Source organism: Phodopus roborovskii, unplaced genomic scaffold, assembly GCF_943737965.1.
Source record: "Phodopus roborovskii unplaced genomic scaffold, PHOROB, whole genome shotgun sequence".
Taxonomy (NCBI): domain Eukaryota; kingdom Metazoa; phylum Chordata; class Mammalia; order Rodentia; family Cricetidae; genus Phodopus; species Phodopus roborovskii.
In genome coordinates this window covers 7,792,857-7,813,930 of record NW_026126651.1, presented here as the reverse complement: position 1 = coordinate 7,813,930, position 21,074 = coordinate 7,792,857, and the positions used below count along the sequence as shown (strand labels likewise).

The window sequence follows — 21,074 nt, the reverse complement described above, 5'->3', positions numbered from 1 at the left end:
GATGTGGTTAATATGATCAAGGAACATTAAATTAATGTATGAAATTTAAAAGCAATAAATTAAGCATTATTAAAAATAATTACGGGGCACAGTAAAAAGTGACAATGCTAGGTGTCAGTCCATTAGGAGGGAAGAGTGCATGTTAGTTGTACTAAATTAGAAAGCTTTTTCTTGCTAAGCAGAGGGGCATGTGTCTATAACTGTATCACTAAGAGAGTTGGAGGCAGGAATTTTGCAGGGTTGAGGTCAACCTAGACCACAGAGGGAGGCCCTGTCTCTTTAACAAAAACAACACAAAAGCAAGCAAAGAAGATATCTCTAACTTTTCTTACTTCTTTCTCCTTTTAGTATTCACTTACAAATATTTGGAGTAAAAATACCACTTTTTGTTTGCCATCAACTTTTGCATTGTGTAATATTAGTTTGTTTTAGATTAAATCTTTCATATTTTAACAATTAAGACATTTAGTTGTTACTTCTAAATTAGAAAATTCAAGATGTATAGAAAACCACTGAAGTTATACAACATGCATTAGGAGCTTCTATACATTGCGTCTATGTATACAGTGTCTATATACCATATATACATTATTTTCTTACACATCAGTAGAATTGTACCATTTTAAGTTAGTGATTTTATTTGCTTTCGATTACTGGAGGGGAAATGAAGCCTGCTTGCCCACTCTTTCTGTCTTCCTTCTCTGTAACTGTGTCAATGTCGGCAGTTGGCTACTGCAGTAATAACAAACGAGGGACAATAAATCCAGTGGGGTTGGCTGGTTCCCAGGTTTTGAGTTAGAATTGTTTCCCCATCCAAACCAGACTGAGAACATGTAGCTCACAACTTGACCTTTGGGATCACTGGCCTTACAGGCTTGCATAATATGTTGCTCCGAGAGAGCAATCGTGGATGATGCATGCCAACTCCAGCAGCAGGAAGTGGGGGACAGGGTGGGCACAACCCACTCATGCACCATGAGACTGAAAGCTGCAGGGTTAGGGACACAGCTTGAGTTCCAAGCTGCCGAAAGTCGGGCATAGGCCACATGAACCTGTGGTCTGTGTTTGGGATCTTATAAATTCTCTTTGAAGAACATCAGGCAAAACAGAATTCTTTCCCAATGACTCACATGAGAGAATATATCTATATCTGTCTAAATATCCATATCTATATCTGTGGGCGTGGATCATACCCATGTGATGTGCGCCATGGTCTACACAGAAAGTCATGTGTAAACATCCTGGTCACTTGGCTGGTAGTGAAAGGTTGAGCCTTTGGTCTTTGGAGGTGATTAGGACATATGCAAGTAGGTGATGCTATCTATGAGTGTTGTTATCCTGACAAGAAGTCTTAACAGAGTGCCCTTTGTTTCCTTGCCACAAGAGAACACATAGAATATGACACATAGGTTCACGTGACTGAACAAACGTTCATTTACATCTTTTTAATGCTCTGCCTCCTGCTTCCTGATACGCTTCCCTGTTACCATTGCCTCTTAGCTTGGGAACTTAGAAAAACTCCACAAGATGAACCAGACTTAAGTAGCTCACTCTTAAGGTTTCTCATTGGAACTCAAGTTGTAACTAAATAGTATAGGAGAACAAAAGCAAAAACAAACAAACAAAAAACTGAAATGATTTTCAAGCCTTGAACTATGTCCTTGGTATTTTATTTTTAACTTAAACCGTCTTTAGTGAAAGCTGTGTATGAGACGCCACTACTCCTGCATCATCTCAATCATTTCTTCCTTATATTTGCTCTTCTCCTTTCCTACTTGTTGAGACTTGGCTTTCCTTCCCCGGATCTTCTTGCGGTCTTTGTCCAGCGTTAGCCTGGAGATAAACACCTTGCTGGGGTGGATTCCCACATGGACAGTTGTGTCATTAGCCTTTTCTCGCTGTACTCATTCAATGTAGATGACGTATTTCTTCCTGTATATCTAGACCACTTTGCCAATCTGCTGACCTTTGTAGTGTCCTCGGACAACCTGAACTTCTTCATCTTTTCGGATGGGCACAGATGGAACATTGTACTTCTGTCTCAGTTCTTTGGGAAGAGAGGAAGACATGATCTTCCTCCGAATGTGAGAAGGTGCGTTGAAATGCCATTTGCAGTTTGTGCTTCGGTCAGAAGTCATGAAGGGACTGAACTTCCTTGGTATTTATTAGAAGACTCACCTAGCCAGACTTCTCAGCGTCCTGATGTGCTGCAAATTTAAAGAATTCAGGGATTCTCTCAGTCTAGTTTTTTTCTTTCCAAGGTCTACACCATGGCCAAAGGTGTGCATATACCACATGAGGATTTGGGGATGTTATCAGTAGCGATTGAAGTGGCTTGAGAATATGTGATGTGCATCTATGTCTTGGTGTGTGTGTGTGTGTATGTGTGTAAGTCAATGTGTACATTTTAAAATCTCAATAGTTCTAAGATTCGAAGATATCTCTTGCTGGGTTTATAACCTGAAAAATACCCAGGAAGACTTTCATTTGATCCCTCACACTGCGCTGTAATCAGCATCAGCTTTTCTTCCTCTAATTTTAAACCTGAAATGCCAGCAGTGATTACAAATGCAGCATTGATTTATTAACAGGCTTTACTCAGAAAGGAAAATGAACATTATCACATTAAAATGTCATGCATAATTTTAAAAAAAATATTCAAACGGAGGGAGGAATAGTAGTAATTTTAGATCAAAGGAAAATCCAGTCTGGATTTCTCTCACATACGACAAGGAAAAACGTACAAGATAGAAACTGATGATTTGAATTTTGTTTATTACTTTCCAGATGGTTAAAAAAAAAAAAAAAAAAAAAAAAAAGGCAAATCATCACTACCAGAAGACAGGTGTCCCAATTCTCATTTTATTTTTGTACTTTTTATAGCTTTTAGTTTTACTGGTTTTAGTATAACGGTTTTTGATCCATGATACCCTGTGGTCTAAGAATGACTAACTGAGCATATTCAGGGAACCATGAGCCTTGGATGTGAGCCCATCTTGCTGTGGTACACCTGAATGTATGTCAGTGGCACACTCCCAAGTCACAGGACTCTATAGCTACACGATTCACAGAGGTCTGATGTAGTCAGTGAGAGCAGGATAAGGGGGTGTCTGTGAGTCACTTCTGTCAATCAACCTCTGCCCCTGTCTGTAGCCGGTGTCTGTGATGCACAGAGCTGATCGCACAGACACCACCGTTAGTGACTAAATGCTTTAGAATTCTGCGGAATTAAGAGGCACTTTTTAGTTCCTTGGTGCTTGTCTTAAATCTTACTTCATGAAAATCTGGAGAACTATGCATTAGATGGACAGACTGTGCTGCAGCTGAGGTCTGAACACTATAGAGGGCTGTTGTTTCACATGCTGAAATATTACTAGGAGTGTTCCAGTCTCTTCCTGCTAACTCATTCCTCATGACAGCCTTATGAGATGAATTCAGAGCTTTCCTAACTTTTCAAGTTACTGTGGGGTGGAAAGATGGCTCAGCTGTTAATGACTCATAATTAAAAGGACAAGAGAGCTAAATAATTGGCCAACACAGTGTAGCAAAATAAAAATTTTGGCCACAGTTTCCTCTGCTCCCGAACCACTATTATTTCCTGGTAAAGCATGATCCCTCTTCCCCTTCCTACCATGGGAAACACCAAGTCTTAAATTCCTTCTGTGGCCTTTATTGGAGCTTGGAAACATCTTCCAAACATATAACATGGATTACCACAAGGGGGCAGCCTGAGAACTCTGAGGAAAGATACCCATAATTTGGCCATTTGGAGGAAATTCAGGCTATCACCATACCATCAGCTCTAGGAGTGCCAAAGCCGCAGGAATACCAAACCCAGAGCCACCAAGGACACCATTACATGAGATCCTGTGTAGAATGTGAACATGGCTCTTAAATCCTCAGGAATCACAAATTTTAGAACATATACACTAATTGCTTTCTTTTTATCAAAAAACTCATTTTCTTAAACTTTAGAACATTAGTTTTATTTTTAATTTTAATTTCTCTGTGCTTTGAGGGCTGTAGCCCTGACACAGATTATCATTTTCTGCTGAAGAGTTCTGGCCTATTGAGTGAAGCACAAAAATCCATTGTGAGCTTGCAGAAGAAATACAGAAGAGAGCATCAAGTGCATTGCACTTATTAGAGGCAAAGTTCCTCTGTAAAGGTGGCTTTTAATAATGCAAAGTGTGAGTTGTGCTGTGAGGAATGGTCAAGCACCCTTAAGCGCTTTAGAGCAGCTATGAGAGACATCTTCAAATGATGCCAGTCACCATGGCAATGCCTGAGCTAAGAGGGACAGGGAAATTAAAGGGGAGTGGTTAATAGCCACCTTCAACAGGTAGAGTGCAGAGAAGAGGTCATGCCATGCGATTCTGTGCGAGGAAAAACAAAGCCCTGTGCACTCAGTAATCCGGAAATTCTTTGAGTGTCTGGTGGAAGGTCAATGGCCTTTTGAGTTTAACAAAATTTATTCCTACACTACTATAATTGGATATTAGTAAATGTATTCATAATGAAAAAGAACCTACCAACTGGGAAGTATTTTCCTGCTAGCAAGTTCTACTAGAACATAGACCCATCATTAAGACAATGCTTCCCAGCACGAGGAGCATCAGGTGGTCCCCCTTCTCGATTCCCTCGCTTACCTTTGTTTGGCTTTAGGAATTCTACTGCTAGGAGAGATTGTAGGCTGAGCAAAAGGTAATGAAAGCTCTGAGTGGGGATGAGCTCAGCTGCTGAGCAGTGGCCTGGATTGTGTGAAATCCTGCACTCAATAACCTGCTGTACAATAACAAGAGTATAAGGGTGTTGTGGACTCTGGGAGGTCAGGCTTATTCATGGCTTCATCCCTTTGAAAAGCAGAGCTTCTGCTTTGGAGCCTGTATCTCCCACTTTAGGTTGGGAACCCAGCAAGCTGAGTCCTGCAAGACCAGAGATGTGAGACAATTCGATCTGCTTCTGAAGAACAGATTAACAGGGTGTAGAGAAACTGTTTTTTAAGCAGATGTACATTTCAATCAAACCTACAAGAAAACAAGGAACAGCTGTAGAGAAATCATGTAAATTAGCTTCCAGTCATCTAGGCTTTGGTGCTACCCTCTAGAGCTCAAATGAAATTGCCTGGGCCCATGGGACAGATGGTCTCAGATTAGTGTGCACAGGTGATGTTGTTATCGCAATGTTAAGAAGGAAAATTTTCAGTTGCCCTAGGTCCCAGAATAGCCTGAAAATATGCTCTCCTGACCAGGAAGGACCCTGGGGATGGGCTCTCAAACATTTCCTAGAAACACAGATGCAGGTGCCAGATAAGGAGCATGAGCCCCACCACCTGGGCCCAACCAATCAAGAACTTGCTAGCCCCTAACCTCAGACCCCCTCCCCACTTGAGGTTTTTGCCTTTATAAGCTCATGTAAAATTGGGCTCCAGGCTTTCTCTCTCCTCCTTTGGGTGGTGCAACTTGAGCCCCAGCCGGCTGGAATAAAAAGCCTCCTGCTGTATTGCATCAAGTGCCGATTTCTGTGGTTTGTAGAATGATCAATCATTGCATCCAGGGATTCGAGTGGGGGTCTCCCCAGTGCGGGGATCCAACAACACCACAAAAAAAATCAACTACAGAATCCCTAGTATGTTTCTCTTCCCTTCGACATTCAGCCTACATGTCACTCTGATTCCAGATTGTTGCATGCAAGGAAATTTTGATCTGTTACTTCTAGATTTTTTTTTTCTATACAAGGTAAATTTGAGGGAAGTTGATCGTAGTAGTACTAGTAGTAGTGTGTGTGTGTGTGTGTATTTGCACTTACTTACCTGGCCAAGATTACCTCATAAGGCCTCAAGGAATGAAGCCAGACTCAGGTTGGAGGTACCACAGTACACCTGAGACTGTGGCACTTTTATTGACAGCATTTACACTTTTATCCATTTATCAGAAATGTAATGTAATGACAATTGCCAGGATCAGTACATTTGTAATTGCCAGGATACAGTGAAGTTTGCAAGTCATATGAGCTACAGACGATTAATGGCTAAGACTAATTGTCCTGTCAAGCACTGATGCTTCCTTGACCACTAAGAGAATTTACAGAGATATGCAAACCAACCTGAATGCTTCACTGAGTGAGGGAGTGCATTGGTCTCTCTGGAACTGGAAAACACAATGTGCCCCAGGAGATAAGGACTCTAACCTGAAAAACCTATGACACATGCCTCTCAAAGCAGCTAGGCCAAGCCAACTGGTTCTCTCTCTCTCTCTCTCCCTCTGTTGTCTATGTAAGGATTAAGTAAAATGTTTTCAAAGTACTTGACACAAAGCTAGAATCATAATAAAACAGCCTACTTATTATTCATTCTACAGCAAATATATTGAAAACAACTTACCATAGCTGAAAATACCACTGATCATTCATTCATTCCCTTATTCATTCATTCATTCTTTCATTCATTCATTCACTCACTCACTCACTCATTAGTTGACACCAAGGATCTGGGAAAGCAAATGTACTCACCAAATTCCTGTCTTTCCTTCAGTCCTCCCTGGGAATCTCTTTGCTCTAACCCTGGATTAAATTGATATGAATCTACACACAGAGCACAGAACTCAGAGTGGAGACAGAATAGAGATTATAAGTAGAGCACACCTGGCTGCCATCCACACACTGGTCATTACCATAACCACACTGACACCCACTCCTGCCCAGGGAATGTGCACAATTGCCTCTCGGGTTGGAGTGTCCTCCCAACAGGAAGGGCAGACTCAGTAAAGAACTTCTCTGTTTGGATTGTAGATTTAGAGAGTAACTAATACAACACAATGCAAACCATAGTAAGCCAAGGAGAGTTAGCAAATAAAAACAAAAAGCTGGAGCCCAGCTAACTGAATTTCAGAATGTTTATACTTGGTAAGAGAGCATCAGATGAGCTGATAAAACAACAGTCACTTTCTGTCTGAGTGTGCTTACAGCAAAATGCACAGGAGCCCTGAGCTGAATGGCTGGAGTATGGTGCCCTGTGAAAGGGGCTGCCAGCCTCTACACAGACTTTCTTTTTAGGGAAGGTCTTTGTTGTTGAGGCTGCCTTGTTTACTATACAAGGCTCCCTCAAGGATAGTGGTGTAGATAAACTACTGTTACTTTAGACTTTCATTGGAGTCCATGCCTTTTTCTTTTATATTTTTAAATGTAGTTGGATTAATCTCTTGACAACATCACTTTAATAATCTACAGCGATTCCATCTGAGGAGCAATTACACTGATCAATATTGAAGAGTGCTTGTCTAGTTCTTACTAGTATTAATTATTATCTAAGCATCCCATTAAATGTCTATAATCCATGCAATTTTTTGGCAATGCACATCACATGTATTCACCTATAGAAATGTGCATGAATGTGCACACATGCACATGTAAGTTTTATCATATATAGTAAGTAGCTTTACATTACTACTATAGTTTTGATGTTGTCAAGTAGATTATGAGAAAAAATGACATACCAGTTTGCATGGGAATAACCATACAGATATTCTATATATTTATCTCGTATTTTTTCTCTATGACTTTATAACAAATGTCCACATTCTTTGTGGCATCATACATCTTGAGTTTTCATCTTCCATATCTGTAGGTCAAAAATCAAGGTAGGCTTTACTGAGCTGAAACCAGGATATCTATTTCTTTTCCTGATCTGGTTTATAAAAGCTGCTAATATATGCATATGCATATTTTTTGCAGTGGTGAGGATGGATTTCTGACCTTATGCATTGTGCGTGCTAGGTAAATACTCTACTATACTCTACTATGAAGCTATATCACCCATCCCAGGTTTTACTATTTTATACCTTGAATGTGCCAACATTTTGGCTAACTGTATCTCTCTCTTAAACATTCATGTCTGAGATATTTCTTTGACTTCTGCCCTCACTTTCTTCAAGTCTTCACTACAAGAACAACTGTGTTGATTCTATTTCATGCATTACCTCTAAAAAGTCTCACATCTCTGTTGTCAGAAACATATTTAGTTAGCAGTAAGTGTATTTTCTTCATGTATTTTTCATCAGTTTGTTTCAATTCATGCGTAGACACATTTCATTCAGTGAGAATCTTCTTTTAGTCATTCATTGATGTGATAGCTTGTATGTGGGTTGAACATGGAGATCCTGTGGAAATATTGAAGGGAGAAGATGCTTACAAGGTAAAAGTATCCACGAAATCCTGATGTCCTGAACATCTACAGTCAGAAGGGATGGTTACGGCTAACTCTTGTTATAAGTCAACTGGTACCCTCAACCACTTGCTGGTTTCCTGTTTCTCATGAGATGCCTTATTCCTATATGTTCCCATGCTCTGAGATCATTTAGCACTTAAACATCATCAGAGGCCAGGACATATAGGAATCCCCAGTCTTGGAACTTCAGCCCACGAACTTGGGTGAAAATTTACTGTATATACTCAGGTTGCCTTAGGCATTTGGTTATTGTAACAATAAGAACAGCAATCCAAGAGCTCTGTGTAGGACACCTCAGGTTGCCTACTGGTAGACACCCTATAGTCTAATCTGCAATTGTTTCCCTACTTCCTGCCAAACCTATCCTCATGTTTCTAACCACATCAAACCTTTCCTGTATCCCTTATTCTCCATACCAGAGGTTCTTGAAATTTTTTTCTCTGTACCATCTCCTTTACTTGCAAAATTTGCATATGGCAGAAATATAGTCCCATATAAAATAGGAGTACAAGTAAAACATTTACTAATAATAAAGCATAAACCTATTTTAATATAATTATGTAGTATGTGTGCATACTTTTACTATTTATGAAAAATGTAAGTTAATTTGCATCCTGATAAGGTGAATGTACTTGTTTATTTTTACATGAAGTACTGAATCTAGAACAAATTATTGAAACCGCAGACTATAGAGCATCTTCAGTTCTTTCAGAGTTCAAACATATTTTACTTTGTAACTGTGCTGAGAATGCTGTTTCACATAAACACTTAGACAAAATGGCAGAAGTGTGTTTACGGACATTTCTTAAATTGCTGAAAACTCTTACCTAAGTCCAAGCCAGATTTAATTTAGTGTGTGTGTGTGTGTGCGTGCGTGCTGTGTGTGTGTGTGTGTGTGTGTGTGTGTATTGTGTGTTTGTATACTTGAAGTTCAAGTCAGGAACTCAAATAGTAATTCTTTCTTTTTTCTTCTTTTTTTTAAAAATTTTAAATTTTTAAATTTTGAAAATTTCCCTCTTCCTCCCATCCTCCCCTCTCCCCCCCACAACCTCCATCCCACACCCTTTCTGCTCCCCAGGGAGGGTGAGGCCTTCCGTGGGGAATCTTTAAAGTCTGTCATATCATTTGGAGCAGGACCTAGGCCCTCCCCCATGTGTCTAGGCTGATAGAGTATCACTCTATGTGGGATGGGCTCCCAAACTCCATTAGTATACTAGGGATAAATATTATTCCACTATCAGAGGCCCTATTGTCTGCCCAGTCCTCCTAACTGGCATCCATGTTCATGGGGTTTGGGTCAGTTCTATGCTGGTTTCACAGCTATCTGACTCGGGTCTATAAGCTCCCCCTTGTTCAGGTCAGCAGTTTCTGTGGGTTTCTCTAGCCTGGTCCTGACCCCTTTGCTCATCACCCCTCCCAATCTACAACTGGATTCCAGGAGTTCCGCTCAGTGTTTAGCTGTGGGTGTCTGCTTCTGCTTCTAGGATGGCATATAAGGTAGTCATCAATCTCATTATCAGGGAAAGCCATTTAAGGTAGCCTCTCCACTATTGCTTAGATGTTAGTTGGGGGTCATCCTTGTACATTTCTGGACATTTCTGGCTCCTTGTATTATGGTAACTCCTTTCTTGCTCTCCTCTATTCTTCCCCTGACCCAATCTTCCTGTTCCCTCATGTCTTCCTCTCCAGGCCGTTTCTCCCCTTCTCTTTCTCCTAACTTCCTCTCAATTTGCTCAGGAGATCTTGTCCCTTTCCCCTTCTCCAGGGGACCATGTATGCCTCCATTAGAGCCCTCCTTGTTTCCTAGCTTTTCTGACAGTATGGATTTTAGGCTGCTAATCCTTTGGGCTATATCTAAAATCCATATATGAGCGAGTACATACCATGTTTTAGTACTCCATTATGTAAATGTACCATGTTTTCTCTTTTCATTCTTCAGTTGAGGGGCATTTAGATTGATCCCAGCTTCTGGCTATTACAAATGATGCTGCTATGAACACAGTTGAACAGATGTCCTTGTTGTATGAATGTGCGTCTTTTGGGTATATGTCTAAGAGTGGAATTGCTGGATCTTGCAGTAGACTGATTCCCATTATCTGAAGAAGTACCATACTGATATCCAAAGTGGCTGTACAAGTTTGCACTCCCACCAGCAGTAGAGAAGTGTGCTCCTTTCTCCACATCCTCTCTAGTATAAACTTCTTGGGTGTTTTTGATTTTAGCCATTCTGACTGGAGTCAGAGTTGTTTTAATTTGCATTTCCCTGATGGCTAAGTGATGTTGAGAACTTTTAGCCATTTTAGATTCCTCTGTTGAGAATTCTCTATTTAGTTCTGTACCCCACTTTTTAATTGGATTATTTTGTGTTTGGTAACAAGCATCTTGAGTTCTTTGTATATTTTGGGAATCAGCCTTCTGTCAGATGTGGGGTTAGTGAAGACTTCCCATTCTGTGTGCTGCCATTTTGCTTGTTGACTGTGTCCTTTGCCTTACAGAAGCTTTTCAATTTCATGAGGTTGCATTTGTTAATTGTTGATTTCAGTGTCTGTGCTACTGGTATTTATTCAGGAAGTGGTCTCCTGTACCAATTTGTTCAAGGGTACCTCCCACTTTCTCTTTTAAGAGGTTCAGTGTGGCTGGATTTATGTTGAGGTCTTGATGCATTTGGACTTAAATTTTGTGCATGGTGATAGACATGGGTCTGTTTGTAGACTCCTACATATCTTCATTCAGTTGTGCCAGCACAATTTGTTGAAGATACTTTCCTTTTTCCATTGTATGATTTTAGCTGCTTTGTGAAAAATCAGGTATTCATAGATGTGTGGGTTAATATCAGGGTTTTCATTCGACTCCATTGGTCTACCTGTCTATTTTTGCACCACTACCAAGATGTTTTCAGGGCTATTATTCTATAATAGAGCTTGAAGTCAGGGATGGTGATGCCTCTTGAAGTTCCGTTATTGCACAACGTTGTTTTGGGTATCCTGGGTCTTTTGTTTTTGCATATAAAAGTTGAATATTGTTCTTCCAAAGTCATGAAGAATTGTGCTGGGATTTTGATGGGAATTGTATTGAATCTGTAGATTGCTTTTGGCATGATTGCCATTTTACTATGTTCAGTCTGTTAGCCTGTGTCTTTTATAGGCAAGTTAAGACCATTAATATTGAGGAAAATTAATGTTCATTGTTTGCTAATTCTTGTTTGTTTATTATTTGTTGTTGTTGTTAGTATTGTGTGTGGATTTCCTCCCATTTTTCTTTTGGCTGTTGGTAAAATGGGGTTATCTATTTCCTATGTAATTGTGGGTATAATTAATTTCCTTGGTTTGGAGTTTTCCTCCCAGAAATTTCTATAGAGCTGGATTAGTTAGTATGTACTAACTAATCCAGCTAGCACGGTGTGATGGCATGCCCAATGTGAGGTAAATGTACTGAGTAAATGCATAATAATGCATGGAAGTTGTGTGTACAGCATGGGAGAACACTGCCAAAAATGCCTCAGACACTGAGTATTTGGGTTTGATCTAATTTTCCTTGGTTGTGTATTCAGAAACCTTTCTGTGTTATCAGAAATTTCACCACTCCCACGTTTAGTCAATAATCCCTGAGTGGGAATTTGATCTATTGTCAAGAAACTGTTATCTAAACAACCGTCTTCCTCCTGACTAGCTCTGTCTATCTTTGGAAGTCTCTTGATCTTCTTCTCAGAAGTCATCTTCTTGTCAGTGTATGAGAAATATATATATATATATATATATATATATATATATATATTTGTTAAAATTTCACTGTTTAATTTACCTCTGCCAAATGCAGTCACAAAGGATGCTTAGACTTGTTGAATGGTACAAACATAAATAAAGCATTAATATTCATAGTTGTCTAAAAAGTGCAAATCGGCTAAGAGCAAATTCAGTGGCGAAGAAGAAAGCCTTGACAGGTACTTCCATTTTTTCTAGTAACGTTTCTCATCAATTGCCCGTTCAAGCACGTCTAAACTTCCTTCAATTTCTCCTAAAACAGTCACATTTCTGTAGGCTACAAGTGCTGTTACAGACTAAAGATAGCTTTTACATAAAGAAATGCAAAAGAAAATAATCACAACATGACTTTTTTTCCAAAGGTGTGAATAGCTTTTATTCTTTGCATTGCTTTAAATTATGTATGTAGTATTTTTTGCCTTCATGCATGTCTTCTCATCATGTGCATACCAGAACAGGATTCTCTAGCCCGGATCAAAGGGCAGCACAAATAGGTATTACATTAATATCTCTTTCATGCCCATCATTAATTACTTATCATTCATATCTTAGCCATCCTAATCTCTGCTTTAATTAGACAGGCACTTGCTGTTGTTTATAAGACAATACAAAATATATACAGAAAGGGTATATCAAAGGCAAAAAGAATAATAACTAATACTTGAAAATCCACAAAGAAATACAATTAGTAGTTTTCCTTCACTTTGGCAAAAAGTTTGAAGAAATCATGGTTACTGATAGGAAAACTAGAATTGGTTATGTTTAGGTATAGAGGCATTAAATTCACTGCAAGTAAGATATTTAAAGATCATGTTCATTTGCTTTTCAGCCTGATCTTACATGTCCAGCTTCAGCTTTGAATCTGTACTGCATGCCATTAATTCATAAAACATCTGTTCAACGAAATACAAATTACATAAAATTAAGGGAAGAAAGGGAGGGATTCTTTCCCCCATTAATATAATGTCTGTGTGCCCTGCTCTTTCAAATACACATTTTGCAATAGATTTAAGTTAGATGGAAGAGTAACAGTGTAATACAGTTTGTTTTATAAAAAAACAACCTTGATTATTCACATACCTCAAGACAAATATAGAAAAATCAATAAGTTGAATAAAAATGAAGTTTTGTCTCCTGGTTTTACAAATATATCTTTTTAATGAGTTGGGTGTTGGGGTTTCAATTTATGGGAACCCTAGTTTTTTGGGGGTAGGAGAAACCCAGGTTTTAGTTGTAGAGACCTGAAGTACAGGGCAAGTTGGCTGAAGGTCTCTAGAGCATAGCTAGACGCTGTTCTTAGTACTTTGCCCATTCTTTCCCCAGGATTGGCACATTTAGGATCCTTTACATATGAACAAACAATATCATCCCTTCTAAGGCTACCAATGCCTATCCCCTGGACATGATGGAGTTGACACTCTGAATGTAGACATTAATGAGCGTGCTTTTGCATAGGAGGCTCCAGATGGCTGTAGAAGCTAAGTGAGCTTGTATGCAGGAGAGTATAGACTCAGATATAGCCACTGTGGCTCTGGTCACTAAGAATGGCTTCCGGTGCTTCGGGACAGATGGAGAGCTAGATGGTTCTGCCGAAACATGGAAGCCAGAAGAGGATTCTCTAGCGTATGTCCAAGAGCACTGTTACAAATAGATATTACATTAACATTTCTTTCATGCCCACCATTATTTACTTATTGTTCACATCACAGACAGAAAGCAAAGCAAAATGAGTTCACATAGCCCACGAGCCTGAGTTGTTTCTCCTGAAGCCAAGTCATTCCCAGGTAAACTTATGCTCATCACGCTGACGTCCTCTTGCAAAGTATATTTGGAAAATGGTACTTATGAGTGTCACAGCCCTCACGCAGAGTGTAATGCCACTCATGCACAGTGATATACCACTCGAGAACAGTGTCATAGAACACGCGCATGGTGTCACAGCACTCACTCGCGGGCTGCATCACAGCTTTCACGCACAATGTCAAACCTCTCACTAGCAGTTTCACAACAGTCACGCTTCACAACACTCACGCACATGGTCACAGCTACCACGTGCACTGTCATAAACTCACACAGTGACATAGCTCTCATGGCACTCATGTAGACTGTAACACGTCTCATGCACAGTGTCACAGCACACACACACACACACACACGCACGCACACATGCACGCACACACACATGCACATGCACACACACGCACACATGCACACACACGCACGCGCACACACACGCACGTGCATGTACACACACACACGCACGCATGCACGCACGCACGCACGCATGCACGCACTCACCCAGAGTGCAATTCCACTCATACAGTGAAATGTCACTCACACAGTGTCACAGCACTCATGAACAGGGCAATACCACTCACTAACATTGTAATGCCACTCACACCACACAGTGTTAATGCCCCTCATGAAAAGTGTCACAGCATACACGCAAAGTGTCACAGACTCCATGGCTGTGTCATAGCGTTCACGCACAGCGTCACTGCCCTTGTGGGCTGTGTTACAGCTCTCAGGTAGAGTGCCACAGAACTGTTGGTCTGGGGTCCATGAGCTCCCCCTAGTTTAGCTGTCATTCTTTTTTAATAAGAAAGATAAAATGCAAAAGGTATCAAAATATTGAGAAAATGTATTTCTACTAGAAATAGGGTCCAGACAGAGTGTGAAGAACTGGTGATGTTTTCGGCTTGGAAGCCATCATATTTAATTCTTAGAAGACATTTTATGGATGTGATAAGTACTATTTATCACAACTGCAATAGCAGATATTTTTTTTTTAGTAAATTATATCCGGGATTTTATGAAGTCAGGAATCATAGAGGTGTTTAAGTTTTGTGACAAAGGCTTCAATGCTTTACAAAGTTCCCACTGATAGGGAAACAAAGTGAATATCAAAGTCAATAAATGGATTTGTCCTCATTTGGATTTAAATTTACATGCATGTACAACGCACTTGCTTCTAGGCATAGACATAAGGAATAAATGTGCATTTTCAATAGGTTATGCAGGCAGTTTTTCTTCTCATGTTTTCATATGCAGACATTATTCAAGACAGAGCAGTTATGCCTAGGTCACAATGGAAAGAAGGCTTGTTCTTCATTGGTCCCAAGAGTTAAATCTTCAATGACAGGGTTCGCCGTCTCCTTGCAACTTCCTTCCCCATTCACAAGGACATTTTAAGCTGCAATTGTGTGGTCACTGGCACCGAGAGATCTCTGTGTGTGCAAATTTCTACCTCTGGATGCTGCGATGAATGCACGGATTGTAACATGGAGTTTTCAAGTGTTTGGTTTTGACATTAGCCTCTCAGGCTCTTAACTGTGGTTTCCTAAATCCTCATAATTGCGTGCAACAACCAACCTGCAAAAAAATGAGTTTTCATGCAAAAATACTTTATAGTTGCTAATTATATGCAGATTAAGTGCTTAGACGTAAGCATATTTTCCAATGCCTCCATCTCAATCCCACGCCCGCGGTCCTCAGACTTTACACTGCTTTCTTGTCTCTCCTCTCAATTGGCTCATACTGCTGGCTTATTTGACCAGTAGCTGGGTTTTGAGTTCGTTGGGTACTTACTAGCACACTGAATTTCAAGGTTGTCCCTTTCTCCTTCTATACGAAGAGTATAGAAAAGTATATGTGTATATATATATATATATATATATATATATATATATATAATATATATATTATATTTTTATAAATGCTCAATATATGTATCTGTGTGATCAATATATACATACACACACGCATATATAAATATATATGTAATCAAAGCCAAAATTCATATATTATCTGCCTACCTAAGACACTACAATATTTATTCATAGTAACAAGGGGATCAACCCTGAAAGCTGAAAATATTCTTCTAAACTTCCAGGACTCAAAGTATCCATAGATCACAATACAACATCAGTTCTTTATTCTCTACAATGAATTCAGGCCATATTTTTTTTCCATTACAGGTATGAATGCATCTGTGGGTGTGTGTATGTGGACATGTGTTCTAGCATGTGTGTGTGTGCCCCAGCTAAAATGTGTTGAGTCGTTTGTATTATATATAGAGTTGTTTCTCTCTTTCCCCCCCGTACGTCCTGCGGCTAAAATCAGGTCATCAGGCTAAGCCACCTTACATGCCTCTGACATCTTATTTTGCATTTACTGTTATTATTTCTTGTATGTGAGCTCTATATGAATGTGAGGTATGTGTCACAGGTTACCTCTGTCGAGTATGTTTCTCTCATTGCCTTTTCCAGATATTACCCACTGAACCAGCTTGACTTCTCTAAGCTTGATAACAGAGGCATGTCCACGTGCTGGAAAATGTGCATGTAGCCAAACACTTAATTAACATATTAGCATATTTTTTCAACTATTTTATATAAAAACTCTGTAGCCATAAGTTTATAAAAATAATAACAGGACCCTTCAAATAATGTAATTCATATATTTTACAGTTAATTTTGACTTTGACTTCATGTTTGTTTAGTATGTTTTTCTTCTAGGACCATTCCCATATTTCAGGAAGAACAGTGAGCAATGGATGCCCTGGCTTATCATTGTTCTGATTAATTTTGTGACAGTGATAATAGCAAACTCAGGACTCACCCATGTGCAGTTAGCTGCTGTGGCCTTTATAGCATCAATACTGAGCTCAGGTTATTTTTCATCTTGACATAAAACAATGTCTTTTCAGCTGCCAATTGAAAATTCCTGAAGCAACACTTGGTAGAATTTTTTGAGAAAAATACCAATTACCTGTTTGCTTTGAATCCAGATAATTGGAAAGGGTTGACTTTATCCTTCAAATGTATAAATTTGGATAAAAATATATTGGAATACAAGAGTAGTGAATATGTCTGAAAATTTTTAGCTTATACAATTTACAGCTTATGGTAGGGAAAAGTATTTTCATTTACATTACTTGTTTTCTTTCCTTCAGCTATTGAGACCAGCACATGGGAGAGTGATAGCTCCATCGACGTCTTCACAGTATGCAGCGATCTCCCAGGTGGAATGCAGATAAGAATGATCTACTAGAGCAAGCATATGAATGCTCATAATCACATATCAGCAAGAGTGATACTGAGGAAGATCAACGGAGAAAAACAGGAATGCTTATTCATCAAAAACCTTGGAACTATCAAAATCATAGAATATTTTCTTTCAACCATAATAAAGTGTGCATTCATGTGTGGGTCCCTAAACCTGGGTGAGTTTCTATTTACAGAAATTTCGTTCACTCAGCCTAGAGCTATTTACTCAAACATAAATAAGAACCTGACATTTATAGTGCTTTAGATTCGATGAAATGTTGAATATTAATGGAATTATGAGATAGCAGACTAAACACGTGCATATGCGCACCCTCACACACATGGGTTTGCACCGTCACATGGACTAACATGTGTGCACACACACATGCACACAGACACACATACTAACACATACGTGCTCACACACACTCACACGCAGACACACACGTAAGACACACACGCACATGCAGACACACACACTAACACACACATGCGCACACACACTCGCAGAAACACACACACGCAGACACACACACATGCAGACACACACGCACATGCAGACACACACACATACAAACACACACACGCACAAGCAGATACATACACATACAGACACACACATGCGCACATACATGTGGACATACACACATACAGACACATACACACATGCACATGCAGACACACACTAACACACACATGCACACACACACTCGCAGACACACACACATACACACATGCACATGCAGACACACACATGTGCACACACATGCGGACACACACATACACGCACATGTAGACACACACACACACACACATACTAACACACTAATCAGAACTAACATGTGCTGATCCAATGCTGTTGAGCTGACTAACAAATGATGCTTTTGCTGCTTATTTCAGAAAGTATTTACCAGACAGAGATTAAGACTAAACTCATAAATAACACCACTGTCTGCCTAAGAAAACTCCTCCATATCTATCTTCGCAAACCACTCACTTATTAAACAACTTTTTGAGGTCCATTTTGAACAATCAATTTCTTGCATTAATCTTTGAAATTCCTGCATTCCAACCTTCCAGCTTCAGTAGTCCATATATTTAAAAGGCCAATCACAAGGCACTGGAAACTTGACCTAAAGAACTAAGAGTGTATTCTGGGAAGCTAATGTCTCCCTGTAGGTCGTGAGTTTGAAGAACATAAACATTATTTTCCCAAGGGCTGTCTCACGGCATTGTGTGGGACTCAACAACGTACACCATCTTAAAGGCACCAACTGTATCTAGAGAGAACAAGAGGATGAAATGGATCTACAGGGCTGTGTGTAATGCTTGCTTTATTATCTTCTCCATGATTGATGTGTGTCACAATTGAAACATAAAACAATCTAGTGAGACAAGAGGAATGAAAACTGCATAATGAAATTCCATTCCAGAGTCAGTGTTACGATTGAGTTTCAAAGATGTCTGCCTATGACTATGGGAAAGAACTCAGATACATTGCAGGGTTCATTGCTGAGGAAGAGGCGGGCTGGCTACTAAAGGGAGGTGATTTTAAGTTAGCATTACTATATAGTAACGAAAAGGACACACTGGGTCAGGAAGTCCATGGGTATTTTTACATTTTGGCTATTATCTGGTTCAAAATAAAATCACATTGCATAAGCATAGTATGAACTTCAGGAAGCAGAGACCCACTGAGAAAATACCCACAAAAGATTTTTTTTGGCATGGTTGTCTTATTTTTATGATTATATAAAATCTATTCATATTATTTATTACATAGCACTTACCTTAAAAATAAAATCTTGTATTTTCACTGTTGAATAAATGATAGAAAAATGCTATATTTATTTTTCTCAAGACTAAGGATATTAATGATATTAGAAATATTACCCCCAATCAAAATACAAATTATTCAACTACATACATATAAATATATGTGCATAAATTAATATAATATGAAAATATTTCCAAAACTATGAAATTTATTTAAAAAAATCTACGTATGCAACATATCTTGTTGTTCCAACAAAAGTGCCAAAAGACCAGTGGATCAACCTATTTTTGCTTTGATTTTCTTCTAAATATTACTTGTTTATTTTTACATTTGTTTTTAACTTTATGTGCAAATTAATTTTGTAGTTAAGTGCTTGAAAATTCTGCAAATAATGTGATTCAACGATAAAAAAGAAATACAACCATTGAGCTGTGTGTTCACATATGAAGTAGAGTTTATGCACCAGCCTATAACTGTTCCTGGAGTTTACTGGCAATTTTCTGCCTTAGGGGAGCCTTTTTCTCTATTACATTTTACAATAGAGTTTGTTTTGTTTCATGATTTTGACAAATAAAGAATCGGTATATAGATCATTGAAAGAAGTACTTCTGGTTCAATAAACATCAATAGTAGTATCGAGGACATCTTTAAAGGGTGTCTTAGATTTTGAAATCAAGTCATTGGAGTAGATGAGCAGCCATGTGGCCACACATCTTACTGGGGCTTCCCTTGGGCCACCTTATGTTTCGATTGTTACTATTGTTATGTATCAATGTGTTACGTGACCTCCCACTGCTTAACAACTCTAATTATTTAGTCATTTTTCTGTGTTTTCCCCACTTGAGTGAGATTTCAGATTTTCAATACCATATTTCTGTTTTCCTTTATTTTTTTAAAGATTAAAAAAAAAAACAACTGAACTCTGTGTGTGCATGTAAGTGTACACACGTGAGTGCATGTACCCTCAGGTTGCAGAAGAAGTCATGAGAATTAATGTAAGGATGGAAAAATTTAGCCCAATTTTCCCTAGACTCTGCCCCCTAGCAGTGAGTAGGCAAAAGGTCATTCTTGACTGTTTTATGACAGGGTGGGTTACTGACAGCACCTGTGAGTGAATGAGAACAGGAAATGAGCTGTGCCACACTACCCAGGAGCCCTATTGAAAGCTGACTTCCTGGGCTAAGCGTGGGCTTGTCACACTACCCAGGAGCCCCAGCGCATGCGGACTTCCTGGGCAAAGCGCAGGCTTGGATAGTTCAAATTGATTGGTCCACGCTGGATGCTATTGAGATGATTGGTTTGTAATGCGTGGGCTTTGTTGTAATCCTCTAAAAGCTGTCTGAACCCTGTACCAGGGGTTCCCAGTCCTGTACCCCACGTGGAGTATGGCTCCGGACCCCAGTGCACTGGAATATATAAAACCTCATGCTTGTGCATCAAGACCGCTTCTCGTGAGTGATTTGGGAGGGCTGCCTTTCCTGAGTCTGGGCGTGAAGGTCCATGCCCTCTGCGGGTCTTACATTACCAGTGGTTGGAACCTGCCTGACTTGACTGCTGGGAGCCAAACCGAGGTCATCTGCAATAATACTATTATAAACCTAAATGGCATAAACTGCTTGATAGCTTTATGTACTAATACATTATTTATCATTAAACTGCTTTGGATACTGAGATTTTAAAAATTAAAAAAATAAACTGCTTATTTCATTGGTTAGGCTAATGAATGAATTAGTCAGTATTAAGTTTACTTTAAACTAAATTTATATCTCATATAGTTGTAGGATGGTGTACTCATAATCATATATTGTGGCCTTTGTTTAACTATGTCTTTATAAGATTTATTTTCCACTCATTCTTATTTATGTGCAGATTTGTGTGTGTGTGTGTGTGTGTGTGTGTGTGTGTTTGTATGTGTATGCATGCGCAGATGCCTGTGTGTCCACTTGTGACTGCAGGTGGCTGCAGAAGCCAGAAAAAAGAATCAGGTTCCTTGAATCCAGAGTGAGGCATTTGTGAGCCATCCAGCATGGGTACTGGGAACTGAACTTGGGTCCTTTCTATGGCCAGCAAGCATACTTAAAGGCTGCTCAAATCTCTAGCCCCAATGAAGCCCTTAAATGCATGTCTGATTTTATTTAAGGTAACTTTTACTGTAACACATATATAATTCATTGAATAAATAATATGTCATGCTGATCTTAAATTAGCTTCTCAATGTATATGTAACTGTGATGTGACTTGGGAGTTGCTTGGGAAATACATAG

At 39.3% G+C, this 21,074-nt stretch overlaps 1 pseudogene; it reads right to left on the bottom strand.

The window, feature by feature from the left end:
- Positions 1-1,718: 1,718 nt before the first annotated feature.
- LOC127213797 (60S ribosomal protein L26-like) lies at positions 1,719-14,085 on the bottom strand (annotated as a pseudogene).
- Between the last annotated feature and the right edge of the window lie 6,989 nt (positions 14,086-21,074).